The sequence below is a fragment of the Pleurodeles waltl genome, chromosome 3_2, assembly GCF_031143425.1.
Source record: "Pleurodeles waltl isolate 20211129_DDA chromosome 3_2, aPleWal1.hap1.20221129, whole genome shotgun sequence".
Taxonomy (NCBI): domain Eukaryota; kingdom Metazoa; phylum Chordata; class Amphibia; order Caudata; family Salamandridae; genus Pleurodeles; species Pleurodeles waltl.
In genome coordinates this window covers 224,177,019-224,201,811 of record NC_090441.1, presented here as the reverse complement: position 1 = coordinate 224,201,811, position 24,793 = coordinate 224,177,019, and the positions used below count along the sequence as shown (strand labels likewise).

Genomic DNA, 24,793 nt, shown 5'->3' with positions numbered 1-24,793 from the left:
GGTGCATTCCAGTCCTTCCCCCTGCACTGGCGCCATTTCAGCATTCTAACGCCAATGCAGGCACCAAGGTGCAAGGGTGCCCGCACTGCATGCAGGATTGTTTTAGTGCAGGAAGGGGCACCTTCTTGCACAAAAACAATCCTTGGATGCTTTTTCCTCTTTCTATGTGTGCTGATGTAGAAAGCAGCACATTTAAAAAGAGGAAAAAATGGGGTGAAATAAAGATATTTCTCCTTGTTCTGCCTTCCCCTGGGAAGGCGTAAGGTTTTGGAGCATCTCCAGATTTACATGGCCTTGTAAATCGGGGGCTACGTAAAAATTCAAGGGTGTTGCATGGTAACACCCACCGCAATGCGTGTGGAATTCCTCCCTCATGCAGAAAAAAAAAGGTAGCAATTTGTGCTGCCTTGTCTTACTCCATATCTGTGCGACAATTCAAAGCCATGCAAAGTTGCTTTGCGTTGCCTCATAAACATGATTGAAAGGTTTCCGCAGCCATTGCGTCACAAAAAGTGATCCAAAAGCAGTGCCAGGGGCTCATAAATATGTCCCACAATGTATAAGGAAGGAAATGGTGTCAGGAACTCAACAGAACAAAGCAAGGAGAAAACAGGAAATACAACATAACCAGATGTAAAGTTCCAAGACCATTCAAAATTTTCAGGAGATTATAATATTGTAATACAGTTATTACTGTGCCATGGTTTTATTCCTTTTATGATTGTCTGTGCTGTGTTGTTCCTCCTTCGTTGGATAGCCTGTGACCTTGTGTATCTCTTTCAGTGGATAACTTGTGCTGTGGTGTTGTTCCTTTGGTGGATAGCCTTTGCTGTGGTGTTGTTCCTATGGTGTGTAGCCTGTGCTGTGCTATTTATCATGGAGAGAAGAGTCTTTGCAGTGGTGTTCCTCTTTCAGTGGATAGCCTGTGCTATGATGGAGTTCCTTCTGTGAATAGCCTTTGCTGTGGTGGTGTTCTTTCTGGGTTTAGCCTCTGCTGTGGTATTCCTCCTGGAGTGAATAATCTTTGCTATGGTGTTCCTCTTTCAGTGCGTAACATGTGCTGTAGTGGTGTTCCTTCTGTGCCTCTACTGTGTTGTGGCGGTGTTCCTGCCTTTGCTGTGATGTTTCTTCTGAGGGTAGCCTGTGCTGTGGTGACTCTGGTTTTGTTGGATAGCCTGTTCCTCTTTGTCTTCCTTAGTTGAATAGCCAGTATCTCAGTCCCCCCTTTGGTGGACAGGAAGAAGCTATTGGAGGCTGAAACTAAGTGTAAGGAAGGTGACAGGGTCTGATGTTCCACCTAGGCACCTTGACTCCTGAAGGGAGAAAATTGTATGTGTTGCAATAGAAATCCTACATGGTTCTACTACAATTACAGCTGGCTGAGCATGCCCGAAGTGGTCTGCATCACTGTTTTGTGAAGTATCAATAATAGGTAAGAAGGGCTATGCTAAATAGGAATCTCCTGAACACCAGTAAATAAACCTACAAGCTGTTTTAAGTGAAAAAGGACCAGTATGGGAACATAGTTTGTTTGCTCTACATGTATTTGTGTGTATTAGATTCCGTTAGTCTGTTCGTGCCTATTAGTGTCTGTTTCTATAGGCATATACATAATTATCTATGCTCTGTTGAGTATGTTTGGATCTCAATTTTTCTTAGTCTGTTTGTGATTGCTTTTGTCTGCATTGATGTTAATCTGTGCCAGTACATACCTATGTGTGGGCACGAGTGTGAGCCTGTATGCCTGGGTCTGTGTGCGCTTGCTTCTATGAATCTACTTGTGTCGGTATTTCACCCTATATTTATGTGTGAGCACGAGTGTGAGCCTGTGTGCCCGGGTCTGTGTGTGCTTGCTTCTGTGAATCTACTGTCAGTATTTCACTCTATGTTTATGTGTGTGCCCAGGTCTGCGTGTGCTTGATCCTGTGAATCTACTGTCAGTATTTCACTCTATCTTTATGTGTGAGAATGAGTGGGAGCCTGTGTGACCGGGTCTGTGTGTGCTTGCTTCTGTGAACCTACTTGTGTCAGTATTTAACTCTATATTTATGTGTGAGCACAAGTGTGATCCTGTGTGACCGGGTCAGTGTGTGCTTGCTTCTGCGAACCTACTTGTGTCAGTATTTCACTCTATATTCATTTGTGTGCACAAGTGTGATCCTGTGTGCCCAGGTGTGTGTGTGCTTGCTTCTGTGAGTCTACTGTCAGTATTTCACTCTATATTTATGTGGGAGCACAAGTGTCAGCCTGTGTGACCGGGTCTGTGTGTGCTTGCTCCTGTGAATCTACTGTCAGTATTTCACTCTATATTTATGTGTGAGTGTTGCTTCTGGTTGCTGCATCTGCCTGTGTTTCTGTTTGGGTTTGCTTCTGTTGATATTTAGGTTTATGTACAGTCAGAAAGCATGTAACTTGAATTTCCTCAGGTAGAAGAGGTGGTAAAAGGTGGGTGGAGAGTGGGTAGAGAGTAGGAGGAGACTATTGAAAACAGGACTATATATCATCAGTTGCCTTGCTTTTCTAACTTCAGAACTACAAGTCAAGGATTACAAATGTTTTGTTCATCACTGTTCTGTAAATATTCTACTTGAAAGATACAGAGAAAAAACTTTCAAAACAGGATCTGTGCCAGAAGACAAGAAACACAGCTGTTTCCTGGACGTGCCTGTGAATCCAGACAGTAAGTAAACTTTATTTCACTCTCTGAGGAGACGCGGTGATAACGATTGTAAACTCCAGGCAGTTTCTATATTTCACTCTCTGAGGGGATAGCTGCGTTAAAGATTTTAAACTCCAGGCAGTTTGTGTATTTTACTCTCTGAAGAGACAACTGTGATAAAGATTTTAAATTCCAGGCAGTTTGTGTATTTCACTCTCTGAGGAGACAGTTGAATTCAAAATTGTAAACTCTAGGCAGTTTGTGTATTTCACTCTCTGAGGAGATGGTTGTGTTAACCCTTTGGGTGCGAGTGGCCGACGCCCGCACAACCTCCCTGGTGCAGGTCACAACCAGTGGCCAACACCAGGGAGGGGGTTAATAAAGCCTCGGGTGCATCGCACCCGAGGATTTATTTTTTATTTTTTAAACCCCGGGAGACACTGAAGCTTTTCCGTGTCTCCCCCCCTCCCCCACCCGCCCCTTTGTGACGCGCTGACGTCACCTTGTGGATTCCCCACGTTCGGGAAGGCCCCTTTCTTATGAGGCCTTCCTCAAAGTGTTTCCTGGCCTCCGATCGCAGCACAGCTAAATTGTATTTAAAAAAAAAAAAAGAATAAAAAGAAATGGACAGGGGGCCGCCCGTGGGCAGGGCCACATCCTGTGGGGGCAATATTTTTTTTTAGTTGTTGTAGGGTTTCCCTGGGGGCCATTTTGGCCCCCAAGGAAACCATACAACTACTAAAAAAAATCTAGATCTATATATATATAGATCTATGTAGATATATCTATCTACATGGATATATCTATAGATAGATCTCTCTCTCTCTCTCTCTCTCTCTCTCTATATATATATATATATATATATATATAGATCTATCTATAGATATATCTATGTAGATAGATATATATAGAGATAGATCGATATATATATATATATATATATATATATATATGTATAGATCACTTTTGTCAATACATGTGTGGTTTCCCTGGGGGCTGCAATCGGCCCCCTGGAAAACCAGACCCACATATAAAAGTGATCTATATATATATATATATATATATATATATATATATATATGTATAATAATATATGTATGTGTATATATATATATATATATATATATATATTTGCCACCAGTTGTCTTGCAGTTGCAGCTTGCGTCTTCAAAGCAATGCACATACTTCAACTGATGCATTTCAACTGTAGCTTTTAGGCAGCAATAAAAAAGTCAAGTAAGTATTGTGATTATGTTTCTGCTACAAAAGGATCAGACTTTTGTCTAGTGGCAGTTTTAGTACCATAAAGAAGCGCAGAAGGTTTATATGCCTACTGCAGAGAGCAAATCTGTATTTTATGTAAATAGCTGAGTACATTAGTAAAGTCAGCCATTACCTGGGCTATAATACAAATGAAATGTATGTGCGGGATGGAGGACGGCTATGGAGAGATGAAGGGCACTTTTGCTGGGTGGTAATGAGGGAATCCGAGGAGGAGGGAGTGGGAGCACCAATAATGATTGTTGGACCGGGCGCAGGAGGTGCTAAAGACTGTGACGAATGGTATGTGACAAGGTGTTTTTTGAGTGTCTTGAAAGAACGTGCTGATTGAGGGAAGAAGCGCAGGTAAGGTGGCCTCTACTGTTGCACGTATCTCACACACACCATCGATTTTGTGACTGTCTACGTAGGCTAGTGTTTTATACAACAGTTTAGCCAATAGCAGAGATGGCATCTTGATGGATGACTGCTGCTGTCACTCGGGTTATAGAGGACAGCTCTGACATAGGATCAGAGACTGAGACATCAGATACTGAGACAGCATCTGAGGGATAGGACAATGGCGCAGACTCTGGGAGTGATTTTTCAGTCGGAGGAGTCCCATTCAATAACTCCTCTTCCAGTAAATTATGAGGGAGGTGATGAGGACAGTCCTGTTGTCCCTTCGCAAGCACAATCTGTGCAACGGGGTTATAGTGGGTTAGCCCAACCCAGAGAGCAGGTGAATTCGGCGGCAAGCAGAGAGAGAGAGTGCTCTCTTCGGAGCTCCCCAATTTATTTCAGCCCCAAATTCCTCCACCCAAATCGTATCTATCACAAAACAAACTGGTTTTGTAAGGCAGGCACCAGTGTTTTTGGTCCTGGGTCCGGCGGCCACATAGAGAAACATACTAAACCCAAACATTTCTGGAAACTAGACATTCAGGGGAGTTGACAGAGATGTGGCTTGTATGGATTCCCCAAAGTTTTCTTACCCAGAATACCCTGCAAAGCTGAAATGTTGAATAAAAACTCAATGTTTCTTGCATTTCTGTCACACAAACTACAGGAATATGCTGGGATCCACAAAATTCCTACCACCCAGTGATTCCTCACCTGTCCTGATAAAAACACTACCCCACTTGAGTGCCTATACCTAGTGCCTGTGTCAGGAATGGATCACCCCAGGGTCAACAGCTGCCCCATGTAAGGACCAACATTGAGCGTTGTGTGATCTATTCCTGTCGCGCGCACCAGGCCTACTCACACAAGTGAGGTACCATTTTTATCGGGAGACTTGGGGGAACGCTGGGTGGCACTCTGCAAAAAACACCTGTTTTCTGTCAAAAAATGGGATGTGTCCACGTTGTGTTTTGGGGCATTTCCTGTCGTGGGCGCTAGGCCTCCCCACAGAAGTGAGGTATCAATTTTATCGGCAGACTTGGGGTAACACTGGGTGGAAGGAAATTTGTGGCTCCTCTCAGATTCCAGAACTTTCTGTCACTGAAATGTGAGGAAAAGGTGTTTTTTTAGCCACATTTTGAGGTTTGCAAAGGATTCCGGGTTACAGAACCTGGTCAGAGCCCTACACGTCACCCCATCTTGGATTCCCCTATGTCTCTAGTTTTAAAAAATACGCAGGTTTCGTAGGTTTCCCTAGGTGCCGGCTGAGCTAGAGCCCAAAATCTACAGGTAGGCACTTTGCAAAAAACACCTCTGTTTTCTGTCAAAAAATGGGATGTGTCCACGTTGTGTTTTGGGGCATTTCCTGTTGAGGGCGCTAGGCCTACCCACACAAGTGAGTCATCAATTTTATCGAGAGACATGGGGGAATGCTGTGTGGAAGGAAATTTGTGGCTCCTCTCAGATTCCAGATCTTTCTGTCACCGAAATGTGAGGAAAATGTGTTTTTTAGCCAAATTTTGAGGTTTGCAAAGGATTCTGGGTAACAGAACCTGGTCGGAGCCCCACAAGTCACCCCATCTTGCATTCCCCTAGGTGTCTAGTTTTAAAAAATGCCAAGATTTGCTAGGTTTCCCTAGGTGCCGGCTGAGCTAGAGGCCAAAATCTACAGCTAGGCACTTTGCAAAAAACACGTCAGATTTCAATGTAAAAATGTGATGTGTCCATGTTGTGTTTCCTGTCGCGAGCATTAGGCCTACCCACGCAAGTGAGGTACCATTTTTATCGGGAGACGTGGGGGAACACAGAATAGCAAAACAAGTGTTATTGTCCCTTGTCTTTCTCTACATTTTTTCCTTCCAAATATAAGACAGTGTGTAAAAAAGACGTCTATTTGAGAAATGGCCTGTAATTCACATGCTAGTATGGGCACCCCGGAATTCAGAGATGTGCAAATAACCACTGCTTCTCAAAACCTCATTTTATGCCCATTTTGGAAATACAAAGGTTTTCTTGATACCTATTTTTCACTCTTTATATTTTAGCAAATTAATTGCTGTTTACCCGGTATAGAATGAAAACCCATTGCAAGATGCACCTCATTTATTGGCTCTGCGTACCTAGGGACCTTGATGAACCTACAAGCCCTATATATCCTCACAACCGGAAGAGTCCAGCACACATAACAGTATATTGCTTTAAAAAATCTGACATTGCAGGAACAAGTTACAGAGCAAAACGTGTAGAAAAATGGCTGTTTTTTGCAGCTCACTTTCAATATTTTGTTATTTCAGCTGTTATTTTCTGTAGGAAAACCTTGTAGGATCTACACAAATGACCCCCTTGCTGAATTCAGAATTATGTCTACTTTTCAGAAACGTTTAGCTTTCTGGGATCCAGCATTGGTTTCACACCCATTCCTGTCACTAACTGGAAGGAGGCTGAAAGCACCAAAAATAGTAAAAATGGGGAATGTCCCAGTGAAATGCCAAAATTGTGTTGAAAATTGTGGTTTTCTGATTCAAGTCTGCCCGTTCCTGAATGGTGGGAAGATGGTGATTTTAGCACCAGAAACCCTTTGTTGATGCCATTTTTAGGGGAAAAAAAACACAAGCCTTCTCCGGCAGCCCTTTTTTCCCATTTTTTTTTTTTTTAAACGAAAGTTTCACTGTATTTTGGTTAATTTCTTGAGCCCGTATTTATACTTTTTAGCGCCGCATTTGCGCCGCTTTTTGACGCAAAAGCAACGCAAACTTACAAAATCCAATTGTATTTTGTTAGTTTGCGCCGCTTTTGCGTCAAAAAGCGGCGCAAACGCGGCGCTAAAAAAGTATAAATACGGGCCCTGGTCTCCTCCAGGGGAAACCACAAACTCTGGGTACCATTAGAATCTCTAGGATGTTGGAAAAAAAGGACGCAAATTTGGCATGGATAGCTTATGTGGACAAAAAGTTATGAAGACCTAAGCGCGAACTACCCCAAATAGCCAAAAAAGGGCTCAGCACTGGGGGTGGGGGAGGGGGTGAGGCCCAGCAGCTAAGAGGTTAAGGGCCGTATTTATACTCCGTTTGCGCCGAATTTGCGTCGTTTTTTTCGACGCAAATTCGACGCAAAACTAACGCCAACTAACGCCATATTTATACTATGGCGTTAGAGGCGTCTAGCGCCAAAGTTCCCGGAATGTGCGTCATTTTTTAGCGTGAACCCCTTCCTTGCGTTAATGATATGCAAGGGAGGCGTTCCCGTCTAAAAAATGACTCCCAGGCCTTTACGTGGTATTTATACTCCCGGGCAAAAGAGACGCCCGGGAGTGGGCGTGGCTAAAAACGGCGCATTTGCGCCGCTTTTTAACGCCTGGGTCAGGCATGGCGTTAAGGGACAAGTGGGCTCAAAATGAGCCCAGAGTGCCCTCCCCTGCCCCCAGGGACCCCCCCTGCCACCCTTGGCCACCCCAGGAGGACACCCAAGGCTGGAGGGACCCACCCCAGGGACATTCAGGTAAGTTCAGGTAAGTATTTTTTTTTTTTTTTTAATAATTTTTTTTGGCATAGGGGGGCCTGATTTGTGCCCCCCTACATGCCACTATGCCCAATGACCATGCCCAGGGGACAGAAGTCCCCTGGGCATGGCCATTGGGCAAGGGGGCATGACTCCTATCTTTACAATGATAGGAGTCATGTTGATGGGGGATGGGCGTCGAAAATAAATGGCGCAAGTCGGGTTACGACGATTTTTTCGACGTAACCTGACTTGCCCCATTTTAAGACGCCCATGCGCCATTTTCCCCCTACGCCGGCGCTGCCTGGTGTACGTGGTTTTTCTCGCGCACACCAGGCAGCGCCGGTCTGCTTGCGCCGGCTAACGCCATTCAATAAATACGGCGCCCGCATGGCGCTTCAGAATGGCGTTAGCCGGCGCAAAACTTTTTGACGCTAAACTGCGTTAGCGCAGTTTAGCGTCAAAAAGTATAAATATGGGCCTAAAGGTGGTAAACTCCAGGCAGTTTGTGTATTTCACTCCCTGAAGAGACGGCTGAGTTAAAGATTGTCAACTCCAGGCAGTTTGTGTATTTCACTCTCTCAGGAGATGGTTGTGTTAAAGATTGTAAACTCCAGGCAGTTTCTATATTTCATTCTCTGAGGAGACAGCTGTGTTAAATATTGTAAACTCCAGACAGTTTCTATATTTCACTCTCTGAGGAAACAGCTGAGTTAAAGATTGTAAACTCCAGGCAGTTTGTGTATTTCACTCTCTGAGGAGACGCTGTGATAAAGATTGCGACCTCTAGGCAGGATGTGTATTTCACCCTCTGTGATAGAGATTAGACGAAAAATTCAAAATAGTGAGTTTCTTGTTTGGATAGGACAGTCACTGCTGGTTATTGATTTACTCAAGAAATAGAGGTGAGATCAGAGGCTCTAGCCCATCCTAATCAAACACATCCTAAGATTATCTTCCCTGCGTATATATTCGGAATCAGACCTTGAAATGATGGATTCATTTTACACGATGTTTGTAACATTTATTTTTCTCATGGCACTACATAGGTGGAAGGTTACATGAAGGACATTTGCTGCATTTTTGTCATCCTAAGGCACCACTGTTGTGCTATGCATACAAAAACAGAATCTAAATTATTTATTTTATTTGTTGTGAATGTTATAGTTAGGTCAGAGGTTACATTCAAAAGGCATTTTTGTTTGTTTTCTTAATAACTTTGGTGCTGTTTATCATATTCCAAAAATGTGCATCCACTTTGAAATGTTCATAGCACATTTCATGTTCATAGCAGGTGTGATATCCAGAGAGCATACTCATTTTCCTAATAAAAAATAACCAGGCCTTGGATACTTTTTGAATTGTGACAAATTGCTCAGGTAGAATGTATCCCCCTTCCTTAACACCCACAGTTTCTTCTCCCTTTCTGAAGAAGGGCCCTGCAATACCTTCCTTTTGTTCCTAGAGAAAAACCAAGAACCATAAGGGCCATTAATAACCTACCTCTTTCCCTAGGCCATGTAGGGTCTCGTAGGGACTGTGTCAGCAAAAAAAGTTAATGATTACAAATATACTTGTATTACCAGAGAGTTGACAGGTTTTATGAATCATGGATAAAAAAAAAGTGGGAACAAGTATTTAGGGTACTGGCCATCAGCCCCACATGGGCATTGACCACACATAGATGGTTGGGAGCCGGGCCAGTCCCTGCAGCCAATCCATTCTGCGCATGGCCAAATCCCATGCACAGTGAGGGATGGCCACTTTGTAAAGTGGGGGAACGGGTCTGGCAACAGGGTAGGTTCAGTGGTCAACTTATGCTGTAACAAGATTGTGGCTGTGTGCAGTAGGGGTTTGCTGTCCATGAACTGTAAAGAGCTGGTCTGTCCAGACCTCAAGCTCTACAGCCAACCCCTGGTGCAGGAAGACAGGTTGTGTGGAGTGCAGAGCCTGACCTGAGGCCAAACCCTGTGGCCAAGCAAAGATTTCAACCTTGCACATCAGGCTTGGCCACCAAAGTAGGGTGAGGTGCAGGGCACTGCCTGAGCCTTGCAGCCAACCTCCACTGCCCAACGCCAAATGCCATACTTTGTGGGTAATTGCTGCCTACCACGAATTGGGTGCCCACAGGAGGACAGGCCCCTTGTCCAACCTCCCACTGTGCAAGGAAGAAGGATGTGCCCAGAGGGTGGTTGGGAGCCCATTGGGGTTGTGCTCAGTTTCAACAAGAGTAATGGACATATGCTTGATTTTGATTATGATAAATAAACACATTTATGCTAAAAAACAAGTGTTAATATGACTTTATAATTTGTATAATCAGGTATGTGAATTAAATCTTAACATATATAAAATACAACTGAAAATCCCTGAAAGAAATAAAAGGTTAAAGTGATGTTATAGTTAGGTGTTGAAGTCAGCTGAGAACTAACAATTAGAAACCAAATATCTACTGATGTGCACCAGTTTAGGTTTTGTGAACTAACTATAACTTTCAATTCCGCTGACCTCACATATTATATCAATAATGACATACTAAATTACATTATTGATGACATCACTGATTATATATCAAATTCCATCATTGATTAAATTAGTAATGACATCATCCAGTCTCTGTGACTGTGTCCTTCACTTAAAATTCAACAAGCGACACCTGTACACATTTTTCTATCACAAATCATTTGAACATTATCTTTGACCACACACCAGCCACATATAATATCTGTCAAGTCACCTGCATTTGGTGGCTGTGACCCTTGTTTCACTGGCAACCATTAACTTGAAAACAAAATGCCTCAATAGACTGTAATGGGGTCACACCCATTTTAAACTTTGAACACCATGCAAAAAGAGTTTGTGATCTATTCACCTTAAAAAGATCAACCTCTTAAAGGCTTCATATTGCCCACAATTTTAAGTCAAGAGGTTGACAAGTACGGGAGCGTGGTTACAACATTGAAGGAAGATGGTGCACTGTGTGTATTCTTCGGCTCATGAAGATCGGAACCAACACTTCCCATAGTTTCTCCAGCATAGTGGGGAGGATCCGGTGGCAGCAGGTAAATGGAGCCACCAGGTCTGCTGCAATCACCATGGGCAGACAAGTGATATTCTGTCGCTGACATGCTACCTGGATCAGGTTCAGCAACAGCTGATGGCAAAGGTTGTATAACAGGCCGTGATGAGTGGGCTTGCTGAGATGGCCCCAAAGTAAACTTACTGCGATCCTCTTGGTCACTGGGTGCACTAAACAAACTGGGCTCAACATGCCACAGCCGATAACAGCATCTTTCTCATGGGCCCTCCAGTCACCATTTGGAATGAAGGAACACAGAAGCAGTGCTTAGTCCTGAAAGCCTCCTGTGAAGTCTGTTGAAACAAAAACTGGGCGGAAGTATATGGTTCCAAAAAATAAGTTCTGGGAAGCTGTTAGCATGCATAGAGAGGCAAAGACAGAAAACTTGGTGAAGATCAAGGCGGACCCAGCAATCGGGCAGTCCCAGGTGGGTATCTTTGAACACCTCCTCACTTTCTCAGTCATTTATACCATAAGGAGCAGTAACAGTGCCACCATCAGAGCGGAGGCAATATGAGATGTGTACAGACCCCCTGTGAGGGGACACTCATGACTTTCCAATAAGGGTCAAGCAAACAAACAAAGCAACAAATTGGAACAGAATGCATTCTGGGAAAACATGCAAGACGCAAAAACGGGAGAGCCCTCCAGACAAGTAGACAGTGGAGAACAAGATCCTCACTCAAGGAATTGCAGCTGGTGATCAACCCTTTTGAATAAAATCAGCTAAGTGATATTTGGCATTGAATTTCTCCTGACAGATGTCCGGAAAATTATAGCTAGATTCTCCAAGGTGAGCACAATCAACAGTCACACTAAATCAATCAATCAGTCAGTCAGACACAACAGATTACCCATGAGGGTCTCAAGGTGCTGAAATAGCAAGGAGAAAGCAGGGGCAAGAGCGAAGCAGCAACATGGAGAGAGCTGGGCTTGGGACCTGCTCAATGAGGTTGTGTTGCGGAGGAGGGGAGAAGGAGGGTTGCTGGGAGGTGTAGGAAAGTGCCCTCTCTCTTGGCCTATTTTCTGCCTGCTGTCAGTGTGTTTGACTGTGCCTACTGGGATCCTGCTAATCAGAACCCCAGTATTTATGCTCTCTCCTTCTGAAATTGGTCACTGGATACTGTTAACACAGTTTTCCACTCACAATTGTCATTCTGGTGTCCCCTTATAAGTCCCTAGTATATGGTACCTAAATACCCAGGGCATTGGGTTCCAGGGGATCCCTATTGGCTGCAGCATATACTTTGTCCATAGGGAGCCCATGAAAAAGGTTCTGCTGGACTGATATAGCAGTTTGCGTGAAAGAGTGCATCCACCTTTTCACTGCCAGTTAAACTGCAACAGATCACTCATAAGTCAGCCCTATTGCAGGCCCTCCAGCCCTGAGGCAGAAATGCCCCCACGACCTCCAGGAACATTTTCCAGGACTTCATGAGTGCGGGATGCCATTTTACGCGTGTACTAGACATAGTTCACTACCTATGTCCGGCTACATAATGGTTTGGTATCAAACATGTAGGAATCATACCCCCATTCTTTTGCAAGCATTGGTTGTATGATCCCATGCACTCTGGGGGCTCCTTAGAGGACCCCCTAGTACTGCCATTACAGCCTTCTGAGGTTTTCCAGGCAGCCCCAGCTGCTGTCACCTCCCAGACAGCTCCTCCAGAGGGTCCCTGGGTCTTGCCATCTTGGATTCCAAGTTGGCAGGGAACTCTGAAAGCATCTGAGTGGCCAGTACCAGCAGGTGACGTCAGAGCCCTCCCCTGATAGGTGCTTACCTGGTTAGCTGACCAATCCCCATTTCAGGGCTGTTTAGGGTCTCTCTTTTGGGTGTTTCTTCAGATTCGGAATACAAGACTCCAGCAGGAATCCTCTGCATCCTCCAGTTCTCACCAAAGAGACTGCATCTGAATCCTATCGGAACTCTACAATCTGCAACAAAGAAGCAAGACACCTTCTGCAACATTGTATCTTCAGCTCCTACCAGCAACTGCAACTGTTTCCCAGTTGTGCATCCTCTGAGGACAGCCCATCGTCAGCCTGCACCAGAAGAGCAAAGGAATCTCCCTTGGGGTGAAGGAGTCACTCCCCTGCAATGACAACTGGCTGCGTGGATCCCCTCTCTTGCTGAGCTGCTTCGATCCTGCATAACGGGTGGTAGACTGAAGTGGTCCTGACGGTCCTGAAGTGTTACTGTCCAACTTTGGTGGAGGTAAGAGCTTGCTTCCCCACGCAAGATAGTACCCCCATGCACCATGTGCTTTGCAGTTGCCAAGGCTTGCAGTAATCCTTGCACGAAGTACTTTGTGCATCTTGCAGCTCTGGCCCCCAGCACTCTGTCCTGCGATGCACAGCTTCCTGAGTGGTTCTCCGGCCGCATGGGAGCCTTTGTTATTGTGCTGTGTGGGCCTATTTTGCACCTTCTTTGTTCCCGTGCTGTGGGACTCCTGTGCATGCTGTCTGGTCGTCTGTGGGCTCTCTGAGTTGCTGAGAGACCCCTCTGACTCACCCTCCTGGGTAGAGCCCATCTGGTCCTTCCTGATCCCAGGCAGCCCCATTTTCGGCTAGCCGTAAGCTTTGTGTGTACCAAAGCTTGTTGGTGGACTCCAGCGACGCAAACCAGACTGCAGTCATCCAGCCAGTGTGGGACATCATTTGCACCAAACCAGGAACCCGACTCCGTCTTCTTAGGCGCAGTTCTGACTGTTCTTCTTCACCGGTTGTTCTTCTTTTGCAACTTCATCAGGGTTAGCAGGGGCTCCTGTTCTCCCTGGACTCTTCTGTGCTTCTTGGACTTCACCCCCTTCTTCCACAGGTCCTCAGGTCCAGGAATCAACTGTTGGTGTCTTGCAGTCTCTTTTGGTTCTTGCATAATATTCTTTTTCGTTTCTGTGTGTGTTCTGGGAAAGTTACTGTGATTTACTCCTGCATTCCTGGCCACTGGGTTGGGTTCTAGTACTTACCTTAGGGTTTTTTCGTACTCTCAGCGACCCTCTACACACTACACTTATCTAGGTGGGAAACTGACATTCGCATTCAACTTTCTTAGTATGTGGTTGGTGTTTCCTAATCCCCATTTCTAACTATTGTGCTTTTCACTAATTACACTGTTTTCTAACTGTGTTTTGCCTATATAAAACACACCGTGTATTACTTACCGCCTAAGGGAGTATAGTCTCTATTGTATTTTTGGTATTTGTGTCACCAAAGTAAAGAACCTATATTTTTGTAACACTGAGTATTTTCTTTCATGTGTGTGAGTACTGTATGACTGTAGTGATATTGCATGAGCTTTTCATGTCTCCTAGTTAGGCCTTGGCTGCTCATCCACACTACCCCTAGAGAGCCTGGCTTCTAGACACTGATTACATTTCACTAATAAGGGATAACTAGACCTGGCATAAGGTGCAAGTACCTTAGGTACCCACTACAAACCAGGCCAACCTCCTACAATGGTGGTGCAGCGGTGGGATAAGTGGTTGCACTTGCCTTATCACTCTGTCACCTGGTGTTTTCCACAGGAAAGACTACTCTATACCTAGAGCTACACAATATACCTAGTACAGTGATCTAGTCTCTTACCTTCCTTTCTGAGAGACTAGAGGTTAGGTAAGTTAGGTTCACCCTACACCACCCTGACACACACACCATGTGTACAGCTGTACCTAGCTCTGAGGTTATGGGTACTCCCTATGAGGACATGACCTTCAAGCAGTTGAAGGGGCTTTGTTCAGACAGGAAATTAGACATGGGGAAGAACCCCAATAAGAATTTTCTTTTGAGCCTCCTTCTTCAGTATGACCAGGAGCATGATGGTAGCCAGGAGGAAGAGGAAAATTATACACCCACTGAAGTAGAGAATAATCTTCCAGGCTCAGGGTAGGGTTCTTCCAGGGATCTGGTACCTAGTAGACCAACTAGCATAGCTATTAGTGGGAGGGGAAGTCACTCAGGTAGGGCTCCCTTTACACCCAGAGGACAGGTAGCTAGGGCCACAAAGACTAGGGAAAGATTCACCTCTGCCCATTCCCACTTCACCTTAGTATCTAAGGGATCACACTGCACAACTCCAGGAGATGACTCCTGTAGGAGGCTGGTCTGGATTATAGTGGGTACCTTGTGGTACTTACACCCTGTGTCAGGTCCAGTTTTCCCTTATTAGTAGAACAGAGGTGTTTCTAACAGCTTAGGCTGATAGAAGGTAGCTATGGAAAAGGTTAGGCTGAACTAGGAGACATGCAAAGCTCCTACTATACCACTTATATCATACAGCACAATAACATAAGAAAACACAATGCTCAGAGTTACTAAAAATAAAGGTACTTTATTTTTATGACAATATGCCACAAGTATCTCAGTGAGTACCCTCAGTAAGAACGTAAGCAATACACACAAGTTATATGTACACAAACCCAAAACAGGTAAGTAAGAGTTAGAAAAGTAATGCAAACAGTGTAGAATTACACTAGGATGCAATAGGCAAACATAGGTCTAGGGGCAACATAAACCATATACTCCAAAAGTGGAATGTGAATCACAAATGGACCCCAGACCTATGGGAGCTTGTAGAGGGTCACTGGGACTGTAAGAAAACAGTCAGGGTGTCCAAGATACCCCACCCCAAGTCTCTGAAAAGTAGGAGTAAAGTACACCTACTACCCCAATAGGAAACAATAGTTGTGATAGGGGGATTCTGCAAGAACCACAAACACCAGCAAGGCACTGAAGACGGATTCCTGGACCTGAGGACCTGCAAGGCAAAGGGACCAAGTCCAGGAGTCGTGATAGTGTCCAGGGGGGGCAGGAGCCCAGGAAACCCTGGATGAAGGTGCATGAAGGTTGCCCCTGGATGGAAGAAACCTAGAATTCTGCAACAACGAAGAGAGCTAGGAAATTCTCCTTTTGATGGAAGATGTCCCACGGCGTGCTGAAGGTTGCAGAATTGTTTCCACACAGAAATACCGCAAACAAGCCTTGCTAGCTGCAAGGGTCGTGTTAGAGGTTTTTGGGTGCTGCTGGGGACCAGGAAGGACCAGGATGTCGCCCCTTGGAGGAGGAGACAGAGGGGGCGCTCAGCAACTCAGAGAGCTCCCACAGAAGCAGGCAGCACCCTCAGAGGTACCAGAGCAGGCACTTAGAAGATTTGTGAACAAGAGCTGGCTCAGAGTCACAAAGGAGGGTCCCACAACATCAGAGTCCAACTCAGAGGGTTGAGCACTGCAGGACAGAGTGCTGGGGACCCAAGCTAGTCTGTGAATGAAGGAATCTTTGGAGAAGTGCACAGAAGCCGGAGCAGCTGCAAATCACCCAGTACACAGGTTTGCAGTCTAGCGTGGGGAGGCAAGGACTTACCTCCACCAAACTTGGACTGAAGGATCACTGGACTGTGTGCGTCACTTGGATAGAGTTTCTGTGTTCCAGGGACCACGCTCATCAGGATGAGAGGGGACCCAGTGGACCGGTGATGCAGTCTTTTGGTGCCTGCATTAGCAGGGGGAAGATTCCATTGACCCAGGGAAGATTTCTTCTTGGCTTCCAGTGCAGGGTGAAGGCAGACAGCCCCCAGAGCATGCACCACCTGGAAACAGTCAAGAAACCCGAAAGGATGAGGCGCTACAATGTTGCTGGTAGTCGTCTTGCTACTTTGTTGCGGTTTTGCAGGCGTCCTGGAGCAGTCAGCGGTCCATCCTTGGCAGAAGTCCAAGAGGGAAGTGCAGAGGAATTCTGGTGAGCTCTTGCATTCGTTATTTGCAGAATATCCCCAAGCAGAGACCCTAAATGGCCAGAAAAGGAGGTTTATCAGAAGGAGCCTCTGATGTCACCTGCTGGCACTGGCCACTCAGAGCAGTGCCCCCAACACCTATGAATCCAAGATGGCAGAGGTCTGGGGCACACTGGAGGAGCTCTGGGCACCTCCCCTGGGAGGTACTGGTCAGGGGAGTGGTCACTCCCCTTTCCTTTGTCCAGTTTCGCGAAAGAGCAGGGCTGGGGGATCCCTGAACCAGTGTAGACTGGCCTATGCAGAGATAGGCACCATCTGTGCCAATCAAAGCATTTCCAGAGGCTGGGGGAGGCTACGCCTCCCCAGCCCTTCACACCTGTTTCCAAAGGGAGAGGGTGTAACACCCTCTCTCAGAGGAAATCCTTTGTTCTGCCTTCCTGGGCTGGGGCTGCCCAGATCCCAGGAGGGCAGAATTCTGTTTGAGGGGTTGACAGCAGCTGCAGTGGAAACCCCGGAAAGGCAGTTTGGCAGTACCCGGGTTCTGTGCTAGAGACCCGTGGGATCATGGAATTGTCTCTCCAATACCAGAATGGTATTGGGGTGACAATTCCATGATCTTAGACATGTTACATGGCCATGTTCAGAGTTACCATTGTGACGCTATACATAGGTAGTGAGCTATGTATAGTGCACGCGTGTAATGGTGTCCCCACACTCACAAAGTTCAAGGAATTTGCCCTGAACGATGTGGGGGCACCTTGGCTAGTGCCAGGGTGGCCACACACTAAGTAACTTGGCACCCAACCTTCACCAAGTGAAGGTTAGACATATAGGTGACTTATAAGTTACTTCTGTGCAGTGAAAAATGGCTGTGAAATAACGTGGACGTTATTTCACTCAGGCTGCAGTGGCAGGCCTGTGTAAGAATTGTCTGAGCTACCTATGGGAGGCAAAAGAAATGCTGAAGCCCATAGGGACCTCCTGGAACCCCAATACCCTGGGTACCTTAGTACCATATACAAGGGAATTATATGGGTGTACCAGTGTGCCAATGAGAATTGGTAAATGTAGTCACTAGCCTGCAGTGACGCATTTAGAAAGCAGACAGAGCATAAACACTGAGGTTCTGGTTAGCAGAGCCTTAGTGATACAGTTAGGCACCACACAGGGAACACAGACAGGGCACATATTATGAGCACTGGGGTCCTGCCTAGCAGGATCCCAGTGACACAGGGTCTAAAACGTACATACATACATACATACATACATACATACATACATACATACATACATACATACAGTGAAAATGGGGGTAACATGCCAGGCAAGATGGTACTTTCCTACACAACCCCCCCCCCAAATGAAGGACACTAAGACTAGCCTTCTCCAGATGAGTCTTCATTGTCTAAGTGGAAATATCTGGAGAGTCCATCTGCATTGGAGTGGGTACTCCCAGGTCTTTGTTCCACTGTATAGTCCATTCCCTGTAGAGATATGGACCACCTCACTAATTTAGGGTTTTCACCTTTCATTTGTTTTAGCCAAAGTGGAGGTTTGTGGTCTGTCTGAACAATAAAGTGAGTACCAAACAGGTATGGCCTCAACTTTTTCAGTGCCCAGACCACAGCAAAGGCCTCCCTCTCTATGGCAGACCAACGCTTTTCTCTAGGGGTCAACCTCCTGCTGATAAAAGCAACCGGTTGATCCTGGCCCTATATTTGTAGGAATAAAGGCCATAGTGCAGTGCAGAAGACAGCTCTCACCCTAAGAAAAGCACCAACCTCCCACCACCACTACCCCCACTGCTACAACTAGTGCCACTAGCAATAGCAGTGGTGGTAGGAAAACTAACGCTACAAATAGTCAGCTCAAAGTTGTAGCAAGGCTCACTCTGGGAAGTGTAGTGGGGGTTGGTTTAGTTAGGGAAACCACTGAGGCTGTTTTAGTCTCTGATGGTAGCATTGACCTTACCACCCTTGTTGATTGTCCCCTTAATACGGATAAGTACAAGCAATAACCCCTAATAAATGGGGTGTTCAAGTTGAGGCCTACAGGGGCACAGGTGCCAGTGTCACCATGGTGACTGAAAAACTGGTGTCGCCTGAGCAACACCTACTTGGTCATCAGTACCAAGTGACTGACGCCCATAACGACACTGTAAGCCACCCCATGGCTGTTGGTGATCTCAGCTGAGGTGGGGGGTTACTAGGGAATGACTTGGAGACATCAGCTTGGGCTGAAGTGGATTTGGAGGCTCATGCAGCAATGCTGGGCATTCCAGGGCATATCTTTGCTCTCACAAGGGCTTAGGCCCAGAAGCAAAGAGGACAGGGAAACTTGGATCCTGGAACAATGGACCAAGTGCTCCCAAAAGCTAGGGGTAGAAAGGGTTAAACCTCGCCCACTATCCTTCCCTTTCCAGAAGATTCCCCTGTCGAGGAAGAGGAATCCTCTCCCTGTACAGAACCTACACCAGAAGAGTAGGCAGCATACACTGCTGAGCTTTTGGGTGGAGGGGGGCCTGCTAGGGAAGAGCTGATTGTGGCACACCAGACCTGTCCCACACTAGAGGGTTTAACACAGCAAGCTGTCAAACAGCAGAATGAGGATATCACTGATAGCCATCAAGTCTATTGGGAAGATAACCTCCTCTACACTGAGACCCTAAACCTGAAGCTGCCAGGAGATTTGTCATCCCTTTGCAATATAGGCAGTTTCTTCTGACTTTGGCTCATGACATTCCTTTGGCTGGACATTTGGGCCAGAGTAAAACTTGGGACAGACTTGTTCCATTGTTTCACTGGCCTCACATGTCATAGGACACTAAGGAGTTTTGTCGCTCCTGTGTGACCTGCCAAGCCAGTGGAAGACTGGTGGCACACCTAAGGCACCCTTAATTCCACTTCCAGTGGTTGGTGTGCCCTTTGAAAGGGTAGGGGTTGACATAGCTGGCCCCCTTGACCCTCCAAAAGATTCAGGCAATAGGTTTAGCCTTGTGGTAGTGGACCATGCCACTAGGTATCCTGAAGCTATACCATTAAGGACCACTATAGCTCCTGCAGTGGCAAACGCCCTCCTGGGAATCTTTTCCAGAGTGGGTTTCCCTAAGGAAATGGTGCCAGACAGAAGTAGTAGCTTCATGTCTGCATATCTCAAAGCTATGTAGAAGGAGTGTGGTGTTACTTACAAGTTCACTACTCCTTATCATCCACTAGCAAATGGACTGGTTGAGAGGTTTCATAAAACTCTCAAAGGCATGATCATGGGACTCCCTGAAAAACTCAGGAGGAGATGGGTGCATGCTTTGGGGGCTGCCTGCCTTCATCTTCCACTGGATGCCACGAAGAAATCTCCTGTGGGACAACTGAATCTTCCCCCTGCTTCAGCAGGCACCAAACTTCAACACCACCGGTGGTGATGGACAGTGGTGTGGGAAAAGAAATGCTGCAGCCCATAGGGATCTCCTGGAACCCCAAAACCCTGGGTACCTAGGTACCATATACTAGGGAAATATAAGGGTGTTCCAGTGTGCCAATTATAATTGGTGAAAATGGTCACTAGCCTATAGGGACAATTATAAGGCAGAGAGAGTATAAGCACTGAGGTTCTGTTTTACTGAGCATCAGTGACACAGTTAGTCACCACACAGGGACACACATTCAGGCCACAAGCTATGAGCACCGGGGTCCTGGCAAGCAGGATCCCAGTGAGACAGACAAAAACAAACTGACATACAAGTAAAAATGGGGGTAGCATGCCAGGTAAGATGGTACTTCCCTACAGGGCCTAAGTGCACATTACTATTTTCAGTGCAGACCATTAAGTGACCATACTACTTACTTTTGCTTTTTCTCTTTTTGGACTTTTTCTACTTCAACTTGATTGTGATTTTGAACTTCACTTGGTAACTCTCTGAACTACTTTTGGAATTTTGCAGTTGTTTTTTGCAAAGTGCCTACCTGTGGATTTTGGTCTCTAGCTCAGCCGGCATCCAGGGAAACCTACCAACCCTGTGCATTTCTGAAAACTAGACACCTAGGGGAATCCAAGATGAGGTGACTTGTGATGCTCTCACCAGGTTTTGTTACCCAGAATCCTTTGCAAACCTCAAAATTTGGATAAAAAAGACTTTCTACTCACATTTCGGTGACAGAAACTTCTCAAATCTGAGAGGAGCCACACATTTCTTTCCACCCAGCATTCCCCCAAGTCTCCCTATAAAAATTATACCACACTTGTGTGGGTAGGCCTAGTGCCCACAACAGGAAATGCCCGAAAAAACACAACGTGGACACATCACATTTTCTCAAAGAAAACAGCTGTGTTTTTGCAAAGTGCCTACCTGTGGATTTTGGCCTATAGCTCAGCCGGCACCTAGGGAAACCTACCAAACCTGTGCATTTTTTAAAACTAGACACCTAGGAAAATCCAAGATGGGGTGACTTGTGGGGCTCGCACCTGGTTCTTTACCCTGAATCCTTTGCAAACCTCAAGATTTGGCTAAAAGAATACTTTCTCCTCACATTTCGGAGACAGAAAATTCTGGAATCTGAGAGGAGCCACCAATTTTCTTCTACCCTGCATTCCCGCAAGTCTCCCGATAAAAATGATACCTCACTTGTGTGGGTAGTCCTAGTGCCTGCGACAGGAAATGCCCCAAAACACAACGTGGACACATCACATTTTCCCAAAGAAAACAGTTGTGCTTTTTGCAATGGGACTACCTGTGGATTTTGGCCTGTATTTCAGCCGTCACCTAGGGAAATCTACCAAACCTGAGCATTTTTTAAAACTAGACACGTAGGGGAATCCAAGATGGGGTGACTTGTGGGGCTCTTACCAGGTTCTGTTACCCAGAATCATTTGCAAACCTCAAAATTTGGCTAAAAAAACTCGTTCTCCTGACATTTCGGTGACAGAAAGTTCTGGAATCTGAGAGGAGCCACAAATTTCCTTCCATACAGTGTTCCTCCAAGTCTCCTGATAAAACTGATACCTCACTTGTGTGGGTAGGCCTAGAGCCCGCAACAGCAAATGTTCCAAAACACAACCTGGACACATCACATTTTACCAAAGAAAACAGAGCTGTTTTTTCCACAGTGCCTACCTGTGGATTTTGGCCTCTAGCTCAGCCGGCACCTAGGAAAACCTACCAAACCTGTGCATTTTTAAAAGCTAGGCACCTAGGGGAATCCACGATGGAGTGACTTATGGGGCTCTCACCAGGTTTTTGCACACCTCAAAAGTTGGCTAAAAGAACACTTTCTCCTCACATTTTGGTTACAGAAAGTTCTGGAATCTGAGAGGAGCCACAAATTTCCTTCCACACAGTGTTCGCCGAAGTCTCCCGATAAAAATGATGCCTCACTTGTGTGGATAGGCCTGGTGCCCGCGACAGGAAATGCCCCAAAACACAACGTGGACACATCATATTTTCCCAAAGAAAACAGAGCTGTTTTTTGCAAAGTGCCCACTTGGGGTTTTGGCTTCTAGCTCAGCCGGCACCTACGGAATCCCATCAAACCTGTGCATTTTTTAAAACTAGACACTGAGGGGAATCCAAGATGGAGTGACTTCTGGGGCTCTCACCAGGTTATGTTACCCAGAATCCTTTGCAAACCTCAAAATGTGGATCACAAAACACTTTCTCCTCACATTTCGCTGAGAGAAAGTTCTGGAATCTGAGAGGAGCCACAAATTTCCTTCCATCCAGCATTCCCCCAAGACTCCATATAAAAATTGTACCTCACTTGTGTGGGTAGTCCTAGTGCCTTCGACAGGAAATGCCCCAAAACCCAATGTGGACACATCACATTTTCCCAAAGAAAACAGAGGTGTTTTTTGCAAAGTGCCTACCTGTTCATTTTGGCCTCTAGCCCAGCAGGCACATAGGGAAACCTACCAAACCTGTGCCTTTTTTTAAAACTAGACACCTAGGGGAATCCAAGATGGGGTGACTTGTGGGGCTCTCGCCAGGTTCTGTTACCCAGATTCCCTTGGAAACCTCAAAATATGTCTAAAAAAACACTTTCTCCTCACATTTCGGTGACAGAAATTTCTGGAAATCTGAGAGGAGCCACAAATTTCCTTCCACCCAGCGTTCATTCACGTCTCCGGATAAAAATGATGCCTCACTTGTGTGGACAGGCCTAGTGCCTGCGACAGGGAATTACCCAAAACACAATGTGGACACATCACATTTTCCTAAAAAAAACAGAGCTGATTTTTGCAAAGTGCCAACTTGTAGTTTTGGCCTCCACCTCAGCCGGAACCTACTGAAACCTACCAGACCTACAGGAATCCAAGACAGGGTGACTTGTGGAGTTCTCACCAGGTTCTGTTACTGAGAATCCTTTGCAAACCTCAAAATTTGACGGAAAAAACACTTTGTCCTCCCATTTTGGTGACAGAAAGTTCTGGAATCTGAGAAGAGACACAAATTTCCTTCTACCCAGGGTCCCCCCAAGTCTCCATATAAAAATTGTACCTCACTTGTGTGGGTAGTCCTAGTGCCTCCGACAGGAAATGCAGAAAAACACAACGTGGACTAATCACATTTTCCCAAAGAAAACATGTGTTTTTTTGCAAAGTGCCTACCTGTGGATTTTGGCCTATAGCTCAGACGGCCTCTAGGGAAACTTACCAAACCTGTGCATTTTTTTAAACTAGACACCTAGGGGAATCCAAGATGGGGTGACGTGTGGGGCTCTCACCAGGTTCTGTTACCCAGAATCCTTTGCAAACCTCAAAATGTGGCTAAAAGAACACTTTCTCCTCACATTTCGGTGACAAAAAGTTCTGGAAACTGAGAGGAGCCACAAATTTCCTTCCACCCTGTGTTCCCCTAAGTCGCCCGATAAAAATGATACCTCTCTTGAGTGGGCAGTCCTAGTGCCTGCGACAGGAAATGCCCCAAAACACAACATGGACACATCACATTTTCACAAAGAAAACAGCTGTGTCTTTTGCAAAGTGCCTACCTGTGGATGGTGGTCTCTATTTCAGCCAGCACCTAGGGAAACCTACCAAACCTGTGCATTTCTGAAAACTAGACACCTAGGGGAATCCAAGATGGGGTGACTTGTGGGGCTCTCACCAGGCTCTGTTACCAAGAATCCTTTGCAAACCTCAAAATTTGGCTAAAAGATCACTTTCTCCTCATATTTCGGTGACAGAAAGTTCTGGAATCTGAGAGGAGCCACAAATTTCTGTCCATCCAGCGTTCCCCTAAGTCTCCCGATAAAAATGATACCTCACTTGTGTGGGTAGTCCTAGTGCCTTCGACAGGTAATGCCCCCAAAAGACAGCGTGGACACATCACATTTTCCCAAAGAAAACCAGAGCTGTTTTTTAGCAAAGTGCCTAATTGTGGTTTTGGCCTCTAGCTCAGCCGCCACCCAGGGAAACCTACCAAACCTGTGCATTTTTTAAAGTTAGGCACCTAGGGGGAATCAAAGATGTAGTGACTTGTGGGGATCTCACCAGGTTATGTTACCCAGAATCCTTTGCAAACCTCAAAATTTGGACAAAAAACACTTTCTCCTCACATTTCGGTGACATAAAGTTCTGAAATCTGACAGGAGCCACAAATTTCCTTCCACACAGCATTCCCCCACGTCTTCCGATAAAAATGATGCTTCACTTGTGTTGGTAAGCCTAGTGCCCGCAACAGGAAATGCCAAAAAACACAACGTGGACACATCACATTTTCCCAAAGAAAACCAGAGCTGTTTTTTAGCAAAGTGCCTAATTGTAGTTTTGGCCTCTAGCTCAGCCGGCACCCAGGGAAACCTACCAAACCTGTGCATTTTCTAAAGTTAGGCACCTAGGGGGAATCAAAGATGTGGTGACTTGTGGGGCTCTCACCAGGTTATGTTACCCAGAATCGTTTGCAAACCTCAAAATTCTGCTAAAACAACAATTTCTCCTCACATTTCGCTGACAGAAAGTTCTGGAATCTGAGAGGACCCAAAAATTTCCTTCCACCCAGCGTTCCGCAAGTCTCCCTATAAAAATTATGCCTCACTTGTGTGGGTAGTCCTAGTGCCCGCGACAGGAAATACCCCAAAACTCAACGTGCACACAACACATTTTCCCAAAGAAAACAGCTGTTTTTTGCAAAGTGCCTACCTGTGGATTTTGTTCTCTAGCTCAGTCGGCATTTAGG

At 45.8% G+C, this 24,793-nt stretch overlaps 1 protein-coding gene across 1 annotated transcript in view; it reads left to right on the top strand.

Annotated features, from left to right (window-relative positions):
• The first annotated feature begins 2,544 nt into the window (after positions 1-2,544).
• The window catches only part of LOC138286730 (CD5 antigen-like), a 423,963-nt gene continuing 401,714 nt past the window's right edge, over positions 2,545-24,793 (top strand). Inside the window, exon 1 of the mRNA XM_069227253.1 lies at positions 2,545-2,680. The gene's annotated coding sequence lies outside the window, so the exon portion shown is untranslated. The remainder of the gene's footprint in view (positions 2,681-24,793) is intronic.